Below are 27,394 nucleotides of genomic sequence, written 5' to 3'. Positions count from 1 at the left end.
TATTCTCCAGTATGAGGTTGTGCACAGCATCCACGATCTCCGGAACAAGAACCAGTCTCGGTCATCAAGGATGCTCCTCATCATTGGTGATGAAGTGGCCCGTTTTAAATTTGGCAATCCAGTTCTTACCTGTGGAATATGAAGGGCATTGATCCCCCAATGTCTGCGACATATTACCATGAATATCCTTTACGGACTTTCCTTGCAGAATTTTATCACTCCTCTGCTCTCAGTTGCTGTGAATATCACATTAGACTCCGCCATTTTATTTTCCCGCGTGCGTAGAACACTGTTGCCATAAGCAACAAATACAAAATTTTGAAAACAAAGACACGTAAGGCTTTCATGTGATATAACATTCGTTACCATAGAAACAAAAAAAAAATCACAAAGCCAAAGACTTATCAGCAGCTCCTCGTAGATGTAATCCAGATATTGTGGGCTTAAAGATTCAAAACAATTCCTATAATTGCAGATGACCTGTTATTTTTCATTCTTAATCTGACTGTCTTTCTCCCTAAGGCTAGGTTCGCACACTGCGTCTTTTTGACGCTGCGTTTTTGTGCGTTTTTGGCCGCTAAAAACGCACAAAAACGCACCTGCGTCGAAAAAACGCAGGAAAGAACTGACATGTCCATTTTTTTTTTTAACTGAAAAACGCAGGTAAAAAAAACAGATGTGTGCGGACAGCAAAAATGAAAACTCATAGACTTTGCTGGGGAAGCAAAGTCCTGCAGTTTTAAGGCCAAAAACGCACCCGAAAAACGCGCAAAAACGCCGCGAAAAACGCACTGTGCGCACATAGCCTAACCTGTTAGAATTTACAAGATATACATCTCTCTCTAACTCCAGAATTAACCTATCCAAATCTGAAGCTTTGAATATCAATCTCTCAACTAAGACAGTCTCCTTGTTAAAAAGCTTATTTTATTCCGATGGTCATTTTAAGCCCTGAAATACCTGGCATTTTCCTCCTGGTTGATATAAATTTGATTTTTAAAATTAACTTAATGCCATTGTTGCAGACTACCAAAGATGATGTGTAAAATGGTCTAAACAATACTATACATGGTTTTCAAGAAATTAAATTCGGCATGATGGGGCTGTATGTAGAGGGGCTGAAAGGAGTTATGTACAGTCAGCTGGGGCTTCATATAAAGGAGGTGAGAGGATTGATATACTGCAGAATAGGGCTGTGTCTAGAGAGGCACTTCCCCTTCCTGCTTCCTGAGTCCATCTCCAGCTTTCCGCTTCCCTCCATTGTCTATATTTGGATTGCAATGATCGTTACTATAGCACACAGAACAGCTGCATTCAATCAATGAGCTCAGCAGCATTTGCCATCTACAACAGAGTGTCTATGATCTAAGTGATTGGCTGCAGCGGTGATGTGTGCTATAGTTGTGACATCACGCTGCTGTCAAAACACAGCAATAATGGAGAGTTAAGGCTACTTTACACACTGCGATATCGGTCCCGATATCGCTAGTGTGGGTTCCCGCCCCCATCTGTTGCGCGACACGGGCATATCGCTGCCCGTGCCGCACAACATCGCCCAGAGCCGTCACACATACTTACCTGCCCGGCGACGTCGCTGTGACCGGCGAACCGCCTCCTTTCTAAGGGGGCGGTCCGTGCGGCGTCACAGCGACGTCACTGAAACGTCACTGAACCGCCGCCCAATAGCAGCGGAGGGGCAGAGATGAGCGGGACGTAACATCCCGCCCACCTCCTTCCTTCCGCATAGCGGCCGGGAGGCAGTAAGGGAGAGCTTCCTCGCTCCTGCGGCGTCACACGCAGCGATGTGTGCTGCCGCAGGAACGAGGAACAACTTCGTTACTGCTGAAGTAACGATAATTGAGAATGGACCCCCGTGTTGCCGATTAGCGATTTTGCACGGTTTTGCAACGATGCAAAATCGCTTATCGGTGTCACACGCAACGGCATCGCTAATGCGGCCGGATGTGCGTCACAAAATCCGTGACCCCAACGACTCCGCATTAGCGATGTCGCAGCGTGTAAAGCCCGCTTTAGTCATGACATTTTCTGTTGATGCCCTTTCTTTTTGAAAATCATCTGAAAACTACTTTAGTGATAAAAGGGGATATAAATATAAGAGACTAGCTGTATCACCCAGGCGTTGCCCGGGATAGTAACTGTGTCTGTCTCTCTCCCAGTCTCTCCCTGTCTGTCTGTCTGTCTCTCCCTGTCTCTGTCTGTCTGTCTCTGTCTGTTTGTCTCTGTCTGTCGGTCTCTGTCTGTCGGTCTCTGTTTGTCTCTGTCTGTCTCTGTCTGTCTGTCTCTCTCTCTGTCTCTCTGTCTGTCTGCATGTCTGTCTCTGTCTGTCTGTCTGTCTCTGTCTGTCTGTCTGTCTCTGTCTGTCTCTCTCTGTCTTGCTCTGTCTGTTTGTCTCTGTCTGTGTGTGTCTGTCTGTCTGTCTCTGTCTGTGTCTCTGTCTCTATCCATGTCTGTCTGTCTCTTTCCCCGCCTGTCTCTTTCTAGGTCTGTCTCATTCCAGGTCTGTCTCTTTCCCCATCTGTCATCTGTCTCTTTCCCTGGCTCTTTCCTTTTCTCTGTCTCTATTCATGTTTTTGTCTCTCTCCACGTTTCTGTCTCTTTCCTTGTCTGTCTGTGTTGGTCTCTGTCTGCCTCTGACTCTTTGACTGTTTGTCTCTCTCTCTCTCTCTGTTTCTTTCCCTTTCTGTCTGTCTCTTTCCTTGTCTGTCTGTCTGTCTGTCTGTGTGTCTCTCTGTCTCTTTCTCTGTCTGCCTCTTACTCTGTCTCTTTCTGTTTCTCTCTGTCTCTCCATCGACATCCTATTACCTCACACATAAGCTTCTTATACTAACAATTTATTTAGTTCCTATACCAACCAATCACAGCTGCCATTAATAATCTGTACCTCGCAGCTCCATTGACTTTAATGGAGGCAGTTTTTTTGGAGAGTAACTGTAAAGCGTGGGGTTAAATTTTCCCGTAAAAACATAGTCTATGACATTCCCTGAGTCACATGGGGTGTCTGTGCAAAATTTTGTGATTGTAAATGCGACTGTGCGGATCCCTTTGGCGGACATACACACACGTACATACACTCAGCTTTATATATTAGATATACTTGTAATTAAAGTAATAATAATAATAATAACCTTTCTCACTGGATACAATCAGCCGTCTCTGCCCGTCCTCATGTGTTTACTCAGCAATAATGTGTAGTGTCACACGCACAATATTGTGATTATCCCAGGAAGCTGATGCCCAGAAATGTGGAAAAACTGGTGTTCATAAAGTGAATTAACAATGCTATATAAACATTTCATTAAAGGGAATGTGTCATCAGTAAATAACCCATTGTTTAATCTGGCTTTTATTTTTAATGTATTTTATTTTGCAATAATTTTTATATTAAATTTTTCCATATCACTGAGCTTTTAAAAGGAATCGGAAATCTTGTCATTTTCATTCTGGCTACTAGTAAAATTAGACTCCTACTTCCTGTTTTTCACAGACAAGATTATAAAAACAGTATTCATTCACAATAGATGATATCACAACTCACCTCCTCCTCCTCTTGTACAATAATTGATAACAAATTGATAACATTCATAATTCACAATAGATGTAACAGCTTACCTCCTCCTCCAACTGTACTATGACTGATAACACCTCTATATACAATAGATAACACAAGATCCACCATTCACAATATGTGATATCACAGCTCACCTCCTCATCCTGTACAATGACTGATAACACCTCTATATACAGCAGATAACATAACATTCATAATTCACAATAGGTGACCAGAAGGGACAGGGCTTCAGTCAACAGAAATATAATGTTGCTTCCTGGTATCAGCTATGTTGGCTGAGGCCCTCCCCTTCTGGTCACATGGGTATGACATCAGCACAGGTCCTTCTAGTCACTTACTAAAACGATTCTATAATAGAATTAGCATAAATAACAGGGGGAGGAACAACAGGTAGGGGGTGGGAATCACTATGAGTATCTACCTCAGCTATCAGCTGATTGACAGCTGCTGTCACTCAAAAAGCTGCTCATTTTACAAACTTTATTTGCTTGTGTTTCAAAACCTATACATCCTAGCTGACCACTAAAGGTATGCATAGAATCAGCTTGATAGTGCCAGTATAGCACTGATAACACCTCCATATACAATAGATAACACAAGATCCACCATTCACAATAGGTGATATCACAGCTCACCTCCTCATCCTGTACAATGACTGATAACACCTCTATATACAGCAGATAACATAACATTCATAATTCACAATAGGTGACCAGAAGGGACAGGGCTTCAGTCAACAGAAATATAATGTTGCTTCCTGGTATCAGCTATGTTGGCTGAGGCCCTCCCCTTCTGGTCACATGGGTATGACATCAGCACAGGTCCTTCTAGTTACTTAGTAAAACAATTCTATAATAGAATTAGCATAAATAACAGGGGTAGGAACAACAGGAAGGGGGCGGGAAACACTATGAGTATCCACCTCAGCTATCAGCTGATTGACAGCTGCTGTCACTCAAAAAGCTGCTCATTTTACAAACTTTATTTGCTTGTGTTTCAAAACCTATACATCCTAGTTAACCACTAAAGGTCTGTATAGAATTAGCCTGATAGTGCCAGTATAGCACTGGCCTTAGGTTATATAGGAAAATCCTGGTGATTGCTGCGCTTTAACTATAGCCGATGACTAGTGCATTTGTACTGTACCGGAAGAAATGGACAGTTATGTGGTTAACCATGACCCACAGTTAAGTTAAGAATATTAAAGTTGACAATATTAAAAAATGAAAACTAAACATTAACTTTGATTCACCCACCTTTCCCCCCAAATAAATAAACATATTTGATATTACCAAAGTCCATTATCAAAATATAAAATTCTTTAAGTCGTACAATAAATGGCATAAAACAAAAAAAAATTCAAAATTCTAGAATTGTCGAGTTTGGTTTGAGACATCTCAATCCAAAAAGTCCAATATAAAGTAATCAAAACATCTTATAAACTACAATATGATACCAATGAAAATGATAAATCAACATGCAAAAAACAAGGCCTCATCCAGATCCTTAGAAAGAAAAATAGTTACAAAAATAGCAACAAACCAACGTTTATATTTAAGCAAAGATCAGTAATAGAATTTAACTGACAATTTCTTGAAAAGTTAATTTTCAAAAACAATAAACAGAATGCAGAATTATAGAGTTCAGCACCCGACGGCCTTCACTATTATTTCCATTGTATTCTTCACATTTTATTGATAAAAGGAAATGCGTTCTAACAATGTCATTTGCAAATTCCAGAAATTTTTCACATTCTGATCATTTTGTGTTTATGTGTCACGTACATCAGACACATTCCTCTCATGAATAAATCAAAATCGATCGACCTTCTTATTCTTTTACAGAAGACTGGTCATGGAAAAGAAAAGGAGTAGTCCTACTTCAGACATATATGGCCACATCATGTCACCACTAGTGATGAGCGAGCATTGCCATGCTCGGGTGCTCGGTACTCGTAACTAGTGATGAGCGGGCACTACCATGCTCGGGTGCTCTGTACTTGTAACTAGTGATGAGCGGGCACTACCATGCTCGGGTGCTCGGTACTCGTAACTAGTGATGAGCGAGCATTGCCATGCTCAGGTGCTCGGTACTCGTAACTAGTGATGAGCGGGCACTACCATGCTCGGGTGCTCGGTACTCGTAACTAGTGATGAGCGGGCATTACCATGCTCAGATGCTCGGTACTCGTAACTAGTGATGAGTGGGCACTACCATGCTCGGGTGCTCAGTACTCGTAACTAGTGATGAGCGGGCACTACCATGCTCAAGGTGCTCGGCACTTGTAACTAGTGATGAGCAGGCACTACCATGCTCGGGTGCTCAGTACTCGTAACTAGTGATGAGCGGGCACTACCATGCTCAAGGTGCTTGGTACTTGTAGCTAGTGATGGGCGGGCACTACCATGCTCGGATGCTTGGTACTCGTAACAAGCAGTTGGATGAGCGCAACTCGAGCAAGACAGATCAAAGTATTGTAGTGCGCCTGTGCAGAACCTCAATGCCGGCTAGTGTATATGACGTAGGACGCATCATGCACCCAGGCTTCAGAAGAAGGAGGACAAAGATGGCTGAAAGAGGAGGCGCCGCACCCGGAGAACAGAGACACCCATCCGACCAGTCTGCACCGCACCGCACCTTAGATGAGTATTATAAAGTGATTTTTACGTTCTACACAGCGGCCTGGGCTCTTATATACAGCATGTTAGAAGTCTATATATAAGAGCCCAGTGGTGGTGGCCACAGCTTATAGGCCCCAAATCTAGTAACGGGTTCCCTTTAAAGGAAACCTGTGAGATAGTTATTCATATGGCTGTTTTATGTGTATTAATCACCATATATTTTGATATATACATATATGTGTATAATCCTCTGCGCCATCATTGCACGTTCTACATTTTAATACTTTTATATCACTGAATTGTAATTGTTATATGCTTTATTAAAGGTTTCTTTTTAGATTGGAGTATTGGCTTTTGGTTCATGGATATTGATGACTCCAAGGATGGTTATCACATAAGTAGAGATTGTAATTCAAAACTTCAACTTGTCCTGCAAAAAAAGAAGCCATCCTACGGCTATGACAATGAAAAGTGTAAAAAAGTTATTCCTCTTGGTAGAAGACGAAAATAACAAATAAAATTTGGGTATGAAGGCAAGGAAATGAAGTTAAGGCATCTCTTAAGGGGTTTTTCTTCTTTCAAAATACCGTAGATGCCTACAGGGCAGCTATATTTCCTATGCTGCTAAGATTCTTCAGATATATGGACCGTATGAAACTTTAGACTGAAGATGTTTATTGACTTCCATGAGAAAGTATCGTGTCACAATGTGACTGCAGGATAGTGATGGGCTGTTCCTCATGCTAGTGGACCCTAGGCTATCCCTAACCTCAGGGTTACTGCTAATGGTGGAGATGCCTGAGTCCTGACCAGATCTAATCTGTTATCCCACATTCCCCCAAGGGAAGGAAGGGGCAGGAGTGTGATGGTAACCTAGATTAACACAAACAGGGGGGAACCAAAACTCAGACACACTGCAAACTCACAGGAACAAACACTAAGATAAGGAAAAAAGCAAGTGCAGGAAGGCAGCAACAAAAAGACAACAAAAGTTAACACCATAACTGCTCACAGCAACAATGCACAACAACCACCAGTAAGTCTGGATCACAACACTTCACCAGACTAGTATAGGTAAACTATAGCTAGTGTGACGCCCTGGACTAGCCAGGTAGTCACAGATAGCGCCCCGCACAACACCAGTCCCACACAAGGTAACATCAGCCAAACCACATAAACCCTAGTCACCTCCCGCAGTGCTTAATGGACACACCAGGAGGGGCGGAGCCAGGCTTGTAAATAATCCCGGACCACCCTTTCAGGTCTTGCAGCCCCTGGGGAGGCTGGTTGGAGGAAGAGCCTGCGGCGGAGGAGGCAAAGGTCCTGTCACCATAGCATCCGGTGACTACCCTCCGGGTCAGGGGTCCCCTGGACGTGGGGCCTCTGAGAGACTGCCGGGTATGGAACTTTGTACCCGGCCCGTTTGGGCAACACCCGGACCCAAACCTGATTCCTGGACTGGGGAAAAGGGGTGCTGACCTGTCTTTAGAGGCAGCATCAAGGTTCAGGTTTGTTTGGGTGGGCAACTGAAAGGACCCGGTCCCGTCCCGTTCCCGGTTAATAAAAATGTTGTTTTTACATGTTTGCAACGTTTAAGCCAAATGCCTCCTGTCAAGGGAAGAAACAGAAACCTTCATGATTGTAAATATGTTAGTTACTATAGATTACAGCAGGAGTGCACAGGCAGCACAGCACCCTCTGCCCTGGGGGTCACCAGTTCCAGCCCAGGGGACCAGTGACGCCATGCACATTGTAAATATGTTAGTATACTTGTTCACTGTTTTTATCTTTTAGAGTTCAGAAAAATAAACGGTGGTGGTCGGACAGCTCGCGGATGGTCTGTAGTTAACCAAGGGGGAGTGTGACGCCCTGGACTAGCCAGGTAGTCACAGATAGCGCCCCGCACAACACCAGTCCCACACAAGGTAACATCAGCCAAACCACATAAACCCTAGTCACCTCCAACAGTGCTTAATGGACACACCAGGGGGGCGGAGCCAGGTGGCTGGCATGCCCACCGAGGAGGTCAGAGGGCCTGAGGCAGGAAAACAGTCAGTTGGGAGTTCAGTGCGGTCTGTGGAGTTTGTAGGTTGAGGAGTGGAGGAGGACAGGCCTGTGGTACAGGCCTGTGTCAGACTGACAGGTGTGAGGGTCGTAGCCCGCACACCTTGGCTATGAGGCATACGGTGGCCTAGCCTGCAGGAGCCAGGAAGACGGCTCGGTGGAACCGTGGTGGACCGGGACAGGGTAGTGGCCCGCCGGTACCGACCCGGGGAACCGACTGGAAACCGGAGCACTCAGGGGGGTACTCAGACCCTGAAACGAGGTCCAGAATCCACTGGACTGAGTTAATTCACTGATTGCGGTCTGGACTATAGGTCCTTTCCCACCCAAGTCCCGAGTAAAGACTACAGCCCACCAAGGGGGATAGAAAGCCACCGCACAGGCAGAGAGATCCCACGGGCCAGCGTCTGCGGGCAAGCGGGCTCCTCCGACATATACACAGCCCGTCGCTGAACCGCAGGCAGTCTACACATACACTACACGGTGCAGGAGAAAGGCAAAGACCACCGAACCGGGTGGGGGACCAGACGCAGCCGGCTGCGTGCACCGACCACCATCAACTTTATTTACCAGAGACTTGTGTGTGTCAATAACAGTGAGTACAACAGTGCCATCTGGCTGCGCACTGCCCTGCACCACCCAGCTACTTCTCCCCAACGGGTCCCGGGGCCAACATCCCTTCCCACGGAGGGGTTAACATCTTGCTGCATAACCATCTCCCCCGGGTGCCCCGTAACCGCAGCGGTGGTGTCTACACCTTCACCACATCCCGTGGGTGGCGTCACGAACTTAAACACGGCTCCGGCCGTACACCTACGTACCACCCCCCATAGTAGCGCCAGCACCCTTTCAGAGCGAAGTGACCCCAGGTCCGGAGGCATTCGAGCCACCCACCAACGAGCCCGGATCCGAGCGTCTCGGCTGCAGCCAAGCGTGGGGCGGTACACTAGCATTAATGGAACAGTCCAGCCAGCAAATATAGGAGGGGAGTGAACGTGATTGGCTTACCACAGCATGTGATCAAAGAAGTTTAACAAAAGGTCCATCAGAGATTAAGGATATGTGCGTGCGCTGCGTTTATGGTTTGACAATAAAACTGCACCCTCTAGCAGACTTTGACAACTGTAAACACTGCATTTGACAAAAAAGTGGTTAAAACGCAATGCGTTTTTTAAAGGAGAAACAAAATATTATAGGATAGGATATTTGATAGCTAGAATAGACAAGACAGACAGACAGACAGATAGACAGATAGACGGATGGATAGACAGATAGATAGAGGGATAGATAGATAGATAGATAGATAGATAGATAGATAGAGGGATAGATAGATAGAGGGATAGATAGATAGATAGATAGATAGATAGATAGAGGGATAGATAGATAGATGGATAGAGGGATAGATAGATAGAGGGATAGATAGATAGATAGATAGATAGATAGATAGATAGACAGACAGATAGATAGATAGATAGATAGATAGATAGATAGATAGATAGATAGAGGGATAGATAGATAGAGGGATAGATAGATAGATAGATAGATAGATAGATAGATAGATAGATAGATAGATAGATAGATAGATAGATAGATAGATAGATAGACAGATAGATAGATAGAACATACAGAATAGATAGATAGATAGATAGATAGACAGATAGATAGAGGGATAGATAGAGGGATAGATAGATAGATAGATAGATAGAACATACAGAATAGATAATAAGAAAGAACAGATAGAATAGATAGAAAGAAATAACAGAATAGCTTAATAGAGGATAGATAGCTTGGCCAGCTTTTTTTTTTAATTTTTGGGGGGGGTAAAAAAATTACATGGGGTCGCCCCCCATTTTTATATCCAGTACAGGAACAGCAGCAGCTGCAGGCTGCAACCCTCAGCTGTCTGCTGCATCTTGGCTGGTTATGAAAAATAGAGGGGATCCCACACTTATATTTAAACTATTTAATTTATTTTTTTATTTTTTTTTAAAATGACGTGGGGTCCCCCCTTTATTCTAAAAGCAGCCAAGGTACAGCGGACAACTGTGGGCTGATATTATTAGGGTGGGAAAGGTCATTATTATTTGGATATTTCTAGCCTAACATTAGCAGCCCACAGCCACCCCAGAAGTGGTGCATCCATAAGGTGAGCCAATTCTGGCACTGGGCACGGCTCTTCCCGTTGCCCTGGTGCGGTGGCAATCGGGGTAATAAGGAGTTAATAACAACCCACATCTGCTACTAAGCCCTAGCTTAGTGATGACAGGCATCTATGAGACACCTCCATCACTAATCTGCAAGTGAGAGTAAATAAAAACAAACATCCAAAAAATCCTTTATGTGAATTAAAAGATAAAAAAGCATCCTCTTTTACCACTTTATTAAACCTCCAAACACCCCTCTGGGTCCAACGTAATCCACACAGGGTCCCACAACGCTTCCAGCAATACTACATCTGACGCTCCCAGCAAGAATCTTAGATTGACTGCCCACTGTGAGCTCCACGCAGCAACTGAAATGAGTTGCGCGATCAGCAGTGCCGCCACTCAAGTGATTTCCGGTCACAGCTGGAGTCCTGCATCTGTGACCGCAAGTCAGGCTGTGACTGAAGTGAGCTGGGTGATTAGCGATGATATCACTCAGGTGAGTCCCTCACCTGTGGCTCACTTCAGTCGTGGCCTGATTTGCGGTCACAGGTGGAGGACTCGTGGTGCTCATAGCAGGCAGTCATGTTCTATGGCGCGTGCTGTGAGCATCAGATGTAGCAGAGCTGGAAGCATTGTGGGATCTCGTGTGGATTATGTTGGACCTGGAGGGGTGCTATTTTGGTTAACAAAGTGGTGAAAGAGGGGTTTTTTTTGTCTTTTATTTCAAATAAAGGATTTTTGGGGTATTTGTGTTTTTTTTACTTTTACTTACAGATTAGCAACGGGGGGGGGGGTTGTCTCACAGACACTTGCCATCACTGACCTAAGACTTAGTGGCATATATGGGCTGCCATTAACCCCTTATTACCTTGATTGCCACCGCACCAGAGTAATCGAGAAGAGCCAGTTAACGTCCCGGTACGGTCGCATCTAATGGATGCGGCAATTCCGTGAGGCTTCTGGCTGATATTTTTAGGCTGGGGGGCTCCCAATAATGTGGATCTCCCCAGCCTGAGAATACCAGCCCTCAGCGGTGTGGCTTCATCTTGGCTGGGTATCAAAATTAGGGGGGACTGCACGCCATTTTTTTAAAAATTATTTATTTATTTTACTGCACGATATAGACCCGTCCACCGGTAGCTGTGATTGGTTGCAGTTAGACCACTGTTACTCAGCTTGGGGGCGGATCTGACTGCAACCAATCACAGAGGCCAGTGGTCGGGAGAAGCATTGAATGTGTATGAGCCTAATGAGCGGCTCCAGAAGAAGAATGAGAGGCAGCGGAAGCAGTGTGACAGCAAGCATGCAGTTTGTCATTGACAGAGTGGAGTATAAAATGAGACAAAAACACGAGAAAAAAAATTCGATGTGCACACATGCGCTGATCACAGATATCAGAGAAATTAGCAAGCCGAGTGCCAGAATCTGTAGGTTCCACAGATCCTAACGCTGCCATGACAGTTGGCAATGCCTGCAAAAATCTCCTTGTGACATGTTGTGGTCATGCTCTATGATCTGTGCAGATGCCATTGTGCAGGGAGGGAGAGGAACTATGCAGCAAGAATATTCACCAACATTAGGTAAAAAATTAGTTTTCCCTTTTAATACCTTCCTTTAAAGGGAATCTGTCAGCAGGTTTTTGCTATGTAATCAGAGAGCAGTATGATGAAGGGGCAGAGAGATAACTTCCAGTGATGTGTCACTTACAAGGAAGTGTGATGCTGCTTCAATAAAATCAGTGTTTTCTCAATGGGAGATTATCACTACAGGACCAGCTGTCTCGTACCTCCTAGTCAACTGCTATGTATAACCTCACCCTCACCACTGATTGGCAGCTATCCAATGAACAATGTGCACAGAAAGCTGCCAACCAATATAGTGGGCAGGGTTATACAAAGCTCAGCATTCTGATTTTTCCTATATTTGCAGCAGAGAAAACTGTGGTTGTATAAAAATGACAGCAAGCAGCATAGTAAGTGTGACGCCCTGGGCAAGCCAGGGGTCACAGGTCACAACACCACACACACACCACATTCCTTGCAGGAACACCAAGGTCAGATCACAAATCCTTGTTGCCTTCCTCCAGGGGCTGATGTTCACACCAGGGGGTGGGCCAGGCGGTTGGCACCACCCACCGAGGAGTTCACAGTCCTGAAGGCGGGAAAGCCAGGCAGTCAAGCTAGGGAAGTGAAGGAGTAAACAGTGAGGAGTTGAGTTTGAGAGTAGAAGGAAGTGGCAGTGGAGCTAGTGACAGGAGTGGAAGTGAGAGAAGAAAAGTGACAGTTTGAAAGCCTGAAGTTGGTCCGGGTGTGTGCCTCGGACTGAGACAGCAAGGTTGGCAGACTGCGGTGACCGTCTGCAGGAGAGGCTGATCGGAGGTTGCCGAAAGGACCGTGGACGGGTGGTGGCCCGGCGGTACCGGAGCGGTATACAAAGAGAAGCCAGCACCATTGGCAGGGGCCTTTCGGATCCCGGCAAGGCTAGGAGTCGCTGTAATTTGCCAAATCCGTCAGTGAAAGGGACCTCCGGGTCTCCGAGCTGCAAAGTCCCGATTGAAGGCAACAGTCCAACCGTGAAGGGGAGACACCGCCACCGCCAAGGCACCAGTTTCCCAGGGCCAGCGCCTGCGGGCAAGAGAGGGGCTCCTCCGGCTCATATCCAAGCTGTGGAGCGGGTTACCGGTGGGAATCCATCGCTACCAACAACCGTTTCTAGGTGCAGGGAAGAGACAGTCACCGCTAACTGCAGGGAACATTAGCACCGCAGCCGTCCGAGGGACCCGTCCAACCAGCCGTTTGTTTACCGTGAACTGTGTCATCATCCTTGGGCTGAGTGAGTACCTCCGTGCCGGGTGGCACAGCGCTACCCCTGCGTCCCTGCACCTCCACAGGCCCCATAACCCGCCTGTCTACCATCCTGACCTCCCCATGATCGGGACCCGGGACTACCAAAACCCCCTACCCACGGAGGGGCAAACCAACATCTAGCTGCTCCATACCACCACTCCCGGGATCCCCAGACAGAGCAGCGGTGGTGTCCACACAATCACCACAACCGTGGGTGGTGTCACGGACATTAATCAAATCTCCCCTCCAACAAATCACCCCTTTCACTCACGGACGAGGAGCGCCGCTCGAGTCCCCGGGATCCGGCCTATCGCTCGAGCCACCGAGCAGCAGTAGCCGCAGAGCAGCGGCGGCTGGACCCGAGCAGTGGGAGAGCGCAGCGTTGACACCCTCCTCCCTGCCCGCGACATAAGTGACACATCATTGTAATCAGGGTCTCAGCCCCCTCTCGGATTACATTGCAAACAAATGTTTACATATTCCCTTTAACTACTGTATTGGAAACTGTACAGTTTACTTATATATACTTATTTTAATTATACCCCAATACTCTGTGTACTATTGTGAGGTTTTGTTGAGTACATATCTAGTTCTCCATTTTTCTGTATTGATATTATTTGTTCAGCAGAATATTTACCGTCCTCCATGTTTATTCTTCACTACTGATCCTATTTGCTTCTGCCTTCGTCTGCACTGGAACTTCCCTTTTTAATCCTGTTACTAGTTGAATCATGTTATAATAAAGTATTTAATTAATTAAATGCTAAAGCTTTTGGTCTGTACCATTCTGTGAAAGGGTAACATTGCTTCTTATAGGTTCTACACTACGTTATATCTGTCTAGTTATATACTGTAGTGGAAAATCAATATATTTGCACTCATTACTTGTGTTAATTGCACCTATTCGAACTTGTTACCTGTATAAGACACCTGTCCACACCCTCAATGAATCACACTCCAACCTCTCCACCATGGCCAAGACCAAAGAGCTGTCTAAGGACACCAGGGACAAAATTGTAGAGCTGCACAAGACTGGGATGGACTACAGGACAATAGGCAAGCAGCTTGCTGAGAAGGCAACAACTGTTAGCTCAATTATTAGAGAATGGAAGAAATACAAGGTAACTGTCAATCTTACTCGGTTTGAGGCTTCATGCAAGATCTTACCTTGTGTGGTAATTATGATTCTGAGAGAGGTCAGTAATCAGCCAAGAACAACTCAAGAGGACCTGGTCAATAAAATCTAGTGTAAAAGTCAAATGCAAATCAGACTGGCAGTCTACTGGGGGCGTGAAAGTAGCAGTCCAAGTGCGGTGATGCCCCCAGTGCAGATCCAGCCTAATCTGCATATATCTCCATTCTGCACTAGATTTCTCATAACTGGCACAGAAAAGGATAGTTTTCTTTGCAAGACAGACATACCACTTTGTCCATATGTAAAAATGCACTGGGAGGTTTGCATGGATCCGAATTAAACAGAACCTGTCACCAGTTTTTTGAGTTATAAACCAAAACTAGCAGCGCCTGTGCTGCATTCTATAAAGGTGCATATTACCCCCTGTCTCACCCTGTAGACCCTACAAATACGTATTGAAAATCTCCAACGCTGTATGGCAATCCTTGGGTGCAGTCCGATGGGTGTCCTTGATTGCTGCTCCTGTTCCTCCTCTCTGGCTGATCGCCATCCTCTGCTGATGATTGAGGTGGATGACGTCTGCTGCACCATCCAGAGTGGCAGGCAAAATCTTGCGCCTCTGTAGCGCCCAGAGATGAGGGTACTCGGTCCCGGGCGGTAACAAATGGGAATGTCACTCTGGTGGCCGTTGCCCGTTCCCGTGCTCTGGGCCCCTTTTGTTAATGGGGTGTATTTACAGGGGAGATAAGAGTTTTTGTCATGTGACGCTGTGGCGCCCCTGAGGCTTCCGTCGCCACAGGACATTGCACCCCATCCAGCGGTGTGATGCCCCATTCTGGGTGAGGAAAGGAGTGAACGCCGGTCCCCTGGTAAATCTACACAACACCCATTGTTAGGTACATACTGGGACCAGGGACAGTGGCAGTAACCCTCCCATGCTGCATGCTGGGAGGGGCCGTAAGACCCATCCCTGCTCCTATAGGGTACAGCTTAGCAACTGGGGAGGTGGGAGGAGCCACCAGAGAGCAGTCAGAGAAAGGAAGGTCAAGTTAGTTTCAGTTTACCTCAGAGAGTGAGAGAGTGAGGAGCCAGCATGTAGCTGTGAAAGAGAAAGGAGCTCTGTGAGCTCAGAGTGTCCGCACAGAGAAAGCAACAGAAGAAAGAGAGAGAGTGGGGAAGGAGGAGGAGGTCTGCAGGAGGCAGGCAAGGAGGAGAGAAGGAAAGACAGCTCTAGTCAGACAGGAGCTGAGAAGAAGAAAGAGACGCTTCCTGGTGAAGATCCTGGGACTCAGAGGGTCCAGGTGACACCAAGCAGAGAACAGAAGGGATTCCAGGGCCACGGATAGCTGTAGAGCTTTGGTGGCCTGCTCCACAGGAACATCGGTGGAGGGATCAAGCTGCAACAGGGGACGGTCCCTAGAAACCGGAGGAGTGCAAAATCATCTCCAAACAGTAAAAACCGATAGCCCAGGGAAAGTTGTAAACTCCCCGGGCCACAGCCCTCAGCAGAACCCCTAGAAAAGGGGAGAATCATCTGACAGGTGACCCCCCAGCCTGGAGGCTGTAGTGGAGGCCGAGCAGGTTCATCCTAAAAGAGCTAGGCTTAGGAAGACAGCTGAAGACAGAGACACCTTAGAGAGAAGGGTACCGGTTTTCACTCCAGGAATCACCCAGAAACGGCGGAGGTCCATGACAGTGGGTTCCAGTCGTCTGAGGGCACCAGTGTGCGCATACCAGGATGTGTGAGTAAAGAACTTGAAACTGCACCCTTGGAGTTGCCTCTGTTATTCCGTCTGCATAGACTTTCACTACACCATAGACTCTCACAAGCACCAACAGTGCCCCGGGGCATTGCTCCACCTGTGGGGAGCAGTACCATCATTGCTGCCACATCATCACCCCGGAGGCCTTACACAGCAGCGGCGGCTTAATAGCCGCATACCACAGGTGGCGTCACGAACACAAACTTTATTCACTGCAGCCATATTTAATTGACACCCACCAGGGTCACGGAGTCGGGCCCCGCCACCACTGACGACCCCTGGACTAGTCCGGCCCGGCACCAGGTGTCCCATAGCCCTGGGGTGGGCGAGTCAATTTTGGCGTCACGAACAGGATTTCGTGCCCGGTCCCACTGGGTACTGTGCGCCTGCAGAAACTGTGTTTAAAAGACTGTGTTATAGTGAAAAACTGCCGTCATTAGCGCTACAGAGAGCGGGAAGAAGGGGGGCGTGCCAGAAGAAAGGGCGCAAAGAGAAGCCCCGCCCCCTTGGCCTTGCCCAGAAAGAGCGCGAAGCAGTGCCCGCTATGCAGAGCGGAGGAGAGAGAAAATGGCTCCTGTAAGCGGAGGCCAGGAGGAGCTCACCTGGATCAGGCCTGTGACCGCCGCTGAGCTGGAGGCTGAGGTCGGGAGGATGGCTGACAGGATGAAGGAGCAGAGCGGACGGGAGACAGCCGTGTGGGGGAAGGAGATGGTGCTGGCCATGAGGAGTCTGCAGAAGGCTGTGCAGCGAGGCCTGCGTGGGGGTGATGCCCACGTCCATCCAGAGTCCACACCAGCGATGCCGATCCTGCTGCAGAGCATCTCCGGCCTAGATCTGGGTGAGTCCCATGCTGCCCCTGCTGGCGCGAGTGCCCCAACCCCCGCTGTCATGCCCGCGGTCCCTGGAGAGACGCCCGGCACGGCGACGCCGATCCAGGCCGCTGCCACGCCAGGTGCGGCCCGCCAAGATTTCGCCGCCGGAGCGACGCCCATCCACACCGCAGCAGCGACGCCAAGCCCAGCCCGTCCAGCTCAGGCCCCAGCAGCGACTCCAATCCAGGCCGCCGCCATGCCAGGCGCGGCCCGCCAAGACAGGGACGCAGCTCTGATACCATCACCTCGCAGCAGCCCCGCAACGGCTGCAGTACAGGGCCAAGGGACTCAGACCAGTCTGAGCACGGCCTGCATGCTGTCCAGGGCCCTGCCGCAGCATGACCTCTGCAATTAAGTGAAGAGATGAAGATGAAGCAGCTGAACTGTAAATAGCCCCTGTCTGCCCCTCATCCTTTGTGAAGACGTTCCTTTTGTGCTGCCCTAATGTGCTTTTTGAAGATGACACCTTTCCTGCCTTACTGCCCCTTGTGCTTTTCGAAGATGACACCCCCTTTTGATTATGTGTACCGGGCCACGGAACTGGAATGTGGTCCCCGGTGAATGTGAATGTGTAATGTGTCCTTTGTAACCAGGCCACTGGACTTAGTGGCTGGTTTTGTCTTTCCCTTTTGTAGCTTAAGAAAGTTGAACGAACTGCCAGGCTACTGGACTTGTTGTAGCCAACAATGTATATAGTTGCACCTGTTGTGCCCCCTACCAGAATTATGGGGGAAGTGCCCAAACCGTGCAATGGACTGGAAGTGCACATATAGAGTTTCTTTGTAAGAAAGTTTTGCAATGTTTAAGTATCTGTGCCTCCCATAAAGGGAAGAAAAGTTTATTGTTTTATGTTATGCATAACAAAAATGTTTTTGCAGTTTCTTCCACATTTTCTGTTGATTTTCAGCCCGAGGACGTGCTGGGATTCGCTGTGGGGGAGTGTGGCGCCCCTGAGGCTTCCGTCGCCACAGGACATTGCACCCCATCCAGCGGTGTGATGCCCCATTCTGGGTGAGGAAAGGAGTGAACGCCGGTCCCCTGGTAAATCTACACAACACCCATTGTTAGGTACATACTGGGACCAGGGACAGTGGCAGTAACCCTCCCATGCTGCATGCTGGGAGGGGCCGTAAGACCCATCCCTGCTCCTATAGGGTACAGCTTAGCAACTGGGGAGGTGGGAGGAGCCACCAGAGAGCAGTCAGAGAAAGGAAGGTCAAGTTAGTTTCAGTTTACCTCAGAGAGTGAGAGAGTGAGGAGCCAGCATGTAGCTGTGAAAGAGAAAGGAGCTCTGTGAGCTCAGAGTGTCCGCACAGAGAAAGCAACAGAAGAAAGAGAGAGAGTGGGGAAGGAGGAGGAGGTCTGCAGGAGGCAGGCAAGGAGGAGAGAAGGAAAGACAGCTCTAGTCAGACAGGAGCTGAGAAGAAGAAAGAGACGCTTCCTGGTGAAGATCCTGGGACTCAGAGGGTCCAGGTGACACCAAGCAGAGAGAAGAAGGGATTCCAGGGCCACGGATAGCTGTAGAGCTGTGGTGGCCTGCTCCACAGGAACATCGGTGGAGGGATCAAGCTGCAACAGGGGACGGTCCCTAGAAACCGGAGGAGTGCAAAATCATCTCCAAACAGTAAAAACCGAGGCCCAGGGAAAGTTGTAAACTCCCCGGGCCACAGCCCACAGCAGAACCTCTAGAAAAGGGGAGAATCATCCGACAGGTGACCACCCCAGCCTGGAGGCTGTAGTGGAGGCCGAGCAGGTTCATCCTAAAAGAGCTAGGCTTAGGAAGACAGCTGAAGACAGAGACACCTTAGAGAGAAGGGTACCGGTTTTCACTCCAGGAATCACCCAGAAACGGCGGAGGTCCCTGACAGTGGGTTCCAGTCGTCTGAGGGCACCAGTGTGTGCATACCAGGATGTGTGAGTAAAGAACTTGAAACTGCACCCTTGGAGTTGCCTCTGTTATTCCGTCTGCATAGACTTTCACTACACCATAGACTCTCACAAGCACCAACAGTGCCCCGGGGCATTGCTCCACCTGTGGGGAGCAGTACCATCATTGCTGCCACATCATCACCCCGGAGGCCTTACACAGCAGCGGCGGCTTAATAGCCGCATACCACAGGTGGCGTCACGAACACAAACTTTATTCACTGCAGCCATATTTAATTGACACCCACCAGGGCCACGGAGTCGGGCCCCGCCACCACTGACGACCCCCGGACTAGTCCGGCCCGGCAACGGGTGTCCCATAGCCCTGGGGTGGGCGAGTCAATGCCACCTGCGGGTTGCAGTTAATGATGGAGAACCGCCGCTGTTCAATGTGGGTACTCCCAGAGCTGGTGGTAGTGTCAGCTGTGATGGTGGGCCCTCCGCAGGTAGAGCTGTGCCTGGGAGATGTAGTGGGGCAATAATGGAGACCACACCAGGTTGTCTTTACCAGTCTCTACTCCCTGTGGGCCCAGGAGTTGCTGGTTCAGGTCCCAGGAGGACCAATGCCAATGTAGTGACCCAGATTGCTCTGTCCCCGGCACTCTCTGTAGATTGAGTCCCCGTAGCGTGGAGCATTTGGGAACCCCGACTATCCCTTTTGGGGTATTGTCTCCTTCTCCGTACGACAGGCAGTGCAGACTCTGTGAGGAGGTAAGTGTCCGAACCCCGATCCTAGTTTACTGCTGATGCCCCCGGATTATTTGGTTCGATGAAGTCCGTGAAGTTGTCCTCACCGGGCAGGTATTTATCAAACCGTTTGAAACTTGACATTTGACCTAGGGCCCTGTGCCCCATTCGTGCTCTGGTCCCAGCGATATCTCGGTACCCGTCCTGGCGACCTCTCTCCTGTGCCCCGGGGTCACCATTACACGGACCTAGCTCAGGCACGTCCGCACACCTCTCCTGTGTGCTCCCTTCTCCAACTATCCTCTAGACTCACTGACTGCTGACCCCTCCCACCAGGCTGCCTATACCCAGTGACTCATTCCCATGGCGACCATCCCCTTACATGGTTAACCCTTTATGCCCAATGTGGAGAGGAGAACTAGGATTTTAGATGTGTGTTGCTGGAATCGGCACTGGTACTCTAGGTTCCAGGGGGTAGGTCTTGCATCTGTCGCGGGCGGGGAGGAGGGTGTCAGCACACCGCGCTCACCCCCTTCTGCTCGGGTCCGGCGGCTGCTGCTCAGTGGTGGCTCGAGCGGTGGGCCGGATCCCGGGGGTTTCTCGAGCGGCACTCCTCGCCCGTGAGTGAAAGGGGTTTGTTGGGTGTGGGGATGATTATTGTCCGTGACGCCACCCACGGTTGTGGTGATTTCACCACCGCTGCTCAATACAGGGGTCCCGGGGATGGTGATGCGGAGCAGCCAGGTGTTGTGTTGTCCCTCCGTGGGTAGGGGTTGGTGATCCCGGGGCCCGGTGATGGTTTGGGAGGTGCAGGGCCTGGTGGGCGCAGGGATGCGGGGGCAGCGCTGTGCCTTGCGGCACTGTGGTACTCACTCAGCCTGAGACGTGGACACAGTTTTACGGTAAACCAAACGGCTGTTAGGACGGTCCCACAGACGGCTGCACCTGCACTCCCGGTAGGTGACGGTGATGTCCCTCTTCCTTGCACCTATGGTTGACTTGTGGTAGCGGTGGATTCCCTCCGGTTACCCGCTCCCCGGCTTCAATCTGGGCCGGAGGAGCCCTACACTTTGCCCGCAGGCGCTGGCCCTGAGAAACTGGTGCCGTGGCGGTGGCGGTGTCTCTCCGGTTCGGGTTGGGCTGTTGCCTTCAATCGGGACTTGGTTGTTGGGGGATCTACGTCCCCTTCACTGACGGATTCGGCAAATTTGGCGACTCCTAGCCTTGCCGGGGTCCGAGAGGCCCCTGCCCTGGTGCTGACTGTCCTTCGGAACACTGCTCCAGACCACCGGGCACACAGCCAACGGGGTCCTTCCAGGAACTTCCAAACGGTCCCCCTCCAGACAGTCACCGCCGTCGCTGACCTTGCTGATCTGGCCCTCCACAAAGCTGGACCCTTCAGGCTTTCTTTCTTTTCTTGTCACCTCACTTGCTTTCCTCCTTTTTCCACTTTTCTACTTTCACTTAGTTGTTTACTTTAGCCCTGTCTAGACTACTCCTCCACTCCTTCCACTTCCTCCTCCTGGACTCAACTCTAGCTCTTCCCTGAGCTGACTTCACTAAAGCCCTGCCTGGGCTAATCTGCCTGGTTTCTCCCACCTCCAGAGCTGTGACCTCCTCGGTGGGCGGAGCCAACCGCCTGGCCCACCCCATGGTGTGAATCATCAGCCTCTGGAGGAAGGCAACAAGGATTTGTAGTTTAGCTGTGATGTGCCTACCTGGAGTGTGGGGTGTGGTGGTGTTGTGACCTGTGACCCCTGGCTTGCCCAGGGCGTCACATTCCCCCTTAGCAAAATGCAGACCGTCCGCGGGCTGCCGTCCTACACCGGTTTTATTTTCTGAAAAAGATAACATTTGGAATTAACATATTTACATTTTTAATCATCACTCTTCCCAAGACGGGAGGCACATTTCTTTTAACGTTACAAACGGTTTACGGTTACGGTTTCCGCTCTCTCCCACCCAAGCAACCTGGCCCTGATGCTGCCCCTAAAGCCCAGGCAGCACCCCTTGACCCACAGTCCAGCACACGGTACCCGAGCGGGATCTGTCCTTCCCTCCAGAGGGTAGCCACCGGTTCCTTTGGTGGCTGGGCCCTAGCCTGCTCTGCTAAGGGCCCTCCCTCCAACCTGCCTCTCCGGAGGCGGCATTGCGGAAGACGGTAACGGTAAACAACATATTTACAAGCCACTTAACGTTTGTGGTGCCCTGCAAGTTCACGGGCTTGTCCATGGATAGTTCCCATGCCAAAACTTTAAACGGTCCCCACGGGGACAACGGTACCGGCTCCAGCCGGTTCAATCACTACAGACAATCAGGTAACTTCTTCTTGGATCAATCATTTTTCATTTTCAACTTTTAAACAAACAAACTCTAAACTCACATAACTGCCTCCCTGATCCCCTCTCTAAAGGACGGTTTCTCTGTACCTAAGTGGGGGTCTACCTAAGTTGGAACGGGTGGACCTCCGGGGACCGGTATCAGTAGGGCTAGGCAGTAGGGCAGAGGGAACAACTGGTTCCACCTCCCGGCTATCGTGTGGGACAGGTGGAGGCATAGGGGAGCTGGGTATAGGTTCATCCCTCGGCACTGGCATCGGTTCTGGCTCACGGTTGACCGCTTCCACCACTTCTTCATCCACAGGTTGTGGGAACAGTATCACTGGAAGAATCACCGCGCCGTTCTGCATAGGCCAGTCTGCTGGGAAGTCACCCATCACCGTGTGGATCACCTCTTTTTCTTTTTCCGCTGGTGGAGGAGCTGGCACCTCCGGCATTGTCCTCAAGGCTGGTGGGCACCTCTTCAGATGGTCCCGAGAAACTGTGGCCAAAGTGCCCCCTTGGTCGCGAATGATCTGGTAAGTCTTTCCATTCTCCCATCCGGTGGGCTGAATGACGTAGGGGGTTTGTTCCCACTGATCATCCAGCTTGTGGGCTTTTCTCTTCCGCTTTAACACCACATCTCCAGGCTGGAAGGGCCCAGCAGCCGCTCTCTGATTGAAGTGCCGCTCCTGCTGTTTTCGACTCTGACCCAGGTTCCTCTCCACATACTCCTGAATCTGTCGGTACTGCACCCTCCGCCGGGCATCCCATTCAGCCGTTGCGGGGAGCGTCTCTGGGGCTTCCAATCCCATTTCCAAATCCACTGGCAGCCGGCCAGGCCGAGCTCTCATCAGATACGCTGGGGTGCACTTCGTTGAACTGGACGGGATATTATTGTACATATCGACCAAGTCAGGCAGCTTTTCCGGCCACAGGTTCCGTTCCTCTAGTGGCAACGTCTTGAGGAGACCCAGGACTAGATGGTTCATCTTCTCACACATACCGTTGGTCTGGGCATGGTAAGGGGTGGTCCGGATCTTCTTGCAACCATACAGCTGACAAAACTCATGGAATACCTCCGCCTCAAAGGCTGGACCTTGGTCGGTGAGCACCCTCTCAGGGTATCCATGGGGCCGACAGAAGTACGCCTGGAACGCTCTCGCAGCGGTACGGCCGGTTAAGTCCTTGACCGGGACAACCACCATGAGCCGAGAATAATGGTCTACTATGGTCAGAGCGTAGGTATACCCAATTCGGCTGGGAGTGAGCTTTACATGGTCCAAGGCGACCAGCTCCAACGGTTGGTGTGTAACGATGGGATGCAGGGGGGCCTTCTGGCTAGCTTCATCCTTCCTCCTCAACGTACAAGGACCACATTCCCGACACCAGGCTTCCACCGATTCCCGCATCCCACTCCAATAGAACCGCTCTCTTAACAGCATCTCCAGCTTCTTCCATCCGAAGTGGCCGGCACCATCATGGTACGCCTGCAGAACGGTGGGCACATCAGCCTGGGGAATAACCAGTTGGCGGGTCTTCTCGTGGGTCTTCGGGTTAATCAGCTCCCGGTACAGCCTCCCCTGATGCAGGCACAGCCGGGTCCGTTCTTTCCACAAGCGTTGGGCCTCCGCTGGGGCGGCAGGGTCCATCCCGGCGGCGCCTTGCTCTACCAGGTTCTTGACCAGGCGGACCGCAGGTGACTGATTTTGAGCTTCTTGCCACTTCTGACTGGGTAGCGGATCCAGATTCACCCGTTGTTGATGGACATGGATCTTCTCAACCGATGGCCGGTGGAATGCAGGCAACTCGATCTCCTCGAGGTCATCGTCTTTGCACTCACCTTCTGACAAGTGGGGCATTCGGGAGAGGGCATCAGCATTGATGTTGACACGACCGGCCCTATACTTGATGGTGAAGTCGTAGTTGGCCAGTCTGGCTACCCACCGTTGTTCTAATGCACCCAGTTTGGCCATGTACAGGTGAGTCAACGGATTGTTATCCGTAAAAGCGGTGAACTTTGCGGCGGCCAGGTAGTGGCGGAACCGCTCGGTGATAGCCCACACCAGTGCCAGGAGCTCAAGCTTGAAAGAGCTATAGTTCTCAGGGTTCCTTTCGGTCGGTCGGAGTTTTCGACTCGCATAGGCAATCACTTTCTCCTTGCCTTCCTGGACCTGGGACAGGACTGCTCCCAAACCCACATTGCTGGCATCAGTGTGGAGAATGAATGGGCAGCCGTAGTCCGGATACGCCAGGACCTCTTCTCCGGTCAAAGCCGCCTTCAGCTGACGGAAGGACTCCTCGTGCCTGTCCTCCCACACCAGTGGGGCTGGTCTTCCCCCTTTGGTCTGCCCCACGAGGAGGTCTTGCATGGAGGCAGCCATCTTCGTGTACCCCTTGATGAAGCGCCGGTAGTACCCCACCAGACCCAGAAACTGCCTTACTTCCCTTACTGTAGTTGGTCTCGGCCAGCTGTGGATGGCAGTGATCTTCTCAGGGTCAGGAGCGACACCATCCGCACTCACCACATGCCCTAGATACTGCACCCTGGGCTTCAGCAGGTGGCATTTAGAGGGCTTCAATTTCATCCCATACTTGGCAAGGGACGCGAACACCTCGGCCAGGTGTTCCAGATGGGCTTCATACGTCTGGGAATAAACAATCACATCATCCAAGTACAGCAGGACGGTCTCGAAGTTTAAATGTCCCAAACAGCACTCCATTAGCCGTTGGAAGGTTCCAGGGGCATTGCACAGCCCAAACGGCATGCTATTGAATTCGCAGAGCCCCATCGGGGTTGTGAAGGCGGTCTTTTCCCGGTCTTCCGGGGCCACAGCCACTTGCCAGTATCCACTGGTGAGGTCCAGGGTAGAGAAATAATTTGCCGTCCGCAGTGCGGCCAACGATTCTTCAATACGGGGCAGCGGGTAGGCATCTTTGTGGGTTATCTGATTAATCTTCTGGTAGTCCACACACATCCGCATGGTACCATCCTTCTTCTTGACCAGTACCAACGGAGCGGCCCAGGGACTACAGCTATCCCGAATGACCCCTGCCTCCTTCATATTCCTCAACATATCTTTGGCACACTGGTAATGTGCAGGGGGAATAGGCCGGTACCTCTCTTTGATAGGGGGGTGTTCACCAGTGGGGATGTGATGTTGGACCCCTTTGATCTGCCCGAAGTCTAGTGGGTGCTTACTGAATACCTGTTCATACTCCTGCACCACCCTGTATACCCCCGCTTTGTGATGTGTAGGGGTATTGTCAGTACCCACATGTAGCTGTTGATGCCACTCTTTCACCTCCCCCTGCGGTGGGGAAGTGCTGGGAGCAGGTGGGGAGACCGAGGGACTGGTTTCATGGATGGTGCGAGGGTCTAGGGTGAGCAGTTTGGCGATGGTAGCATACCGGGGAAGCCTGACTTCTTCCTCCCCACAATTCAACACCCTCACGGGCACCCTCCCCTTTTTCACGTCTACCACCCCTCGGGCGGCTATTACGGTGGGCCAGTGCTCGGAGGGTATGGGCTCCATCATGGCAGGGTAGTCACGCCCCTGAGGTCCTACTGCTGCCCTACACCAAATCATCATCTCACTTCTAGGGGGCACAAGCAACGGGGCCACATCCATCACTCTCACTCCACCAATCTCTCCTCCTGTGGAATTTACATGCTGGCGGTACATCAAGGCTCGAATCTCACGCTGCACAGCTCTCTGTCGGCTCCCCGCCGCCATGGCGGCCAGCTGTTGCAATAGGGCCAACACATCACCCATACAGTGCTCCATCACATTGGTTCCTAGCACTATCTTCGGGTTATGATCACTGGGCTCATTCATGATCACAAGCATACCCTGGTGTTGCAGTTCAGCTTGCCCCACTGTCATGGCCACCTGCTTATACCCTACTTGGGTCAAGGGGAGTCCATTGGCAGCAATCAGCGTTATGCTAGTATCTGGGGGTGCCAGCTCGTCCGCCCCCCAATACCGCTGGTACAATGTGTATGGTATGGTGGTTACCTGGGATCCAGTGTCCAAGAGAGCCATCACCGGTATACCGTCCACAACCACGGGAATGATGGGTCGAGCTCCGATATACCGATCCCGCCAGTCCGAGGGGCCACGGGGTTCTACTCCTGAGGATTGGCCCGGGGCCCCAGGGGTTGCTCGTTTAACGGGCACTCTCGAAAGTAATGCCCCGGCTTGCGGCACTTGTAGCAGATTGGAGGCCTGCTCCGCAGGGGATTAGCACCTCTCCGCTGCATCCAGGGTACATCTTCAGGGCTGTCAGCAAGCTGTATCTGTGCTGGAGGCTGAGATCTGGTCAGGGGTTGTAGTGCAGCAAGGATTTTGGCAAGGTCTCCGTCCATGCGACGGACCTGGGCTGCCAGTTCTTCCACTGTGCTGCTTGGGGCTGCAGGCATTGGAGAGGTTGGTTTGGCTGAGGCCGCCACAACGGGAGCCGTCTCGACGGGCCACGGGGCGGGTTCCAGAACTTCTGCAGCTGGGGGCTGTAGTGCTTTAATGGCCCGCTCCTTTAGCACAGCAAAGTCCACATCAGGGTGTTCCAGGGCCCACAGCCGGAGTTGTTTACGATCCTCAGGGGACCTCATCCCCTGCGCGAATTGCTCCACTAACATCTTGTTGCTATCCGCCTCATTAATAGGGTTCACCCGCCTCAGCGTGCGGAGGGCGGTCTGCAGACGTAGAGCATAGTCCCGAAAGCTATCCCCAGCTCGTTGCCGGCACTGGTAAAACTGCATCCTCAGCTCAGCTTCAGTCCGGGTCTCGAAGGCAGTCTGTAGCTTCTCAAAGATGGTGGCTACAGAGAGCCGGTCCCCCTCGGCCCAGGTCTCCGCTTCCTGCTCCGCCGCACCGGTTAACTGGCCTAGCACTATCGCTGCACGTTGTATCAGTCAGGGGGTACAGCTCTAGCAACGGGTTAAGCTTTTTCCGGAAGGCCTGTAGGGCATCCGGTTTCCCGTCATACTGCGGTAGCCAGGCAGCTCCGGGCGCATAGGGCAAGGAGAACGGCATGACCTGAGCGAGCGCGGGGGCCGCGGCACCTCCCGCCAGTACGGCCGGGACCTGGGCAGGCCCATTCCCATCCGCGGGTGCCGCTGCGGCTGCGACCACCGCTCCTCCAGCGGCTCCGTCGGGCGCAGACATCTTGTTTCCATCCCCCTTAGCTCTTTCCGGCCCCTCCTCTCTCGGGGCGGGGTTTTGGCCTTCGCGCCTCTACTGCTCGAGAAGACGCTCGAGCGGGAACTTTTCGCGCCAAAGATGGCGGCTTCTGAAATTTTTCCTGCCGGATACCTCCGGCGGTAACAAGGCGCACCTCTACCAGACGGCAGAGCGGTAAGATCCTGTTCGTGACGCCAAGTTGTCGTGGGCGGGGAGGAGGGTGTGAGCACACCGCGCTCACCC

Source organism: Anomaloglossus baeobatrachus, chromosome 10 (genome assembly GCF_048569485.1).
Source record: "Anomaloglossus baeobatrachus isolate aAnoBae1 chromosome 10, aAnoBae1.hap1, whole genome shotgun sequence".
Lineage (NCBI taxonomy): Eukaryota > Metazoa > Chordata > Amphibia > Anura > Aromobatidae > Anomaloglossus > Anomaloglossus baeobatrachus.
Note: the sequence above shows the minus strand (reverse complement) of the source record.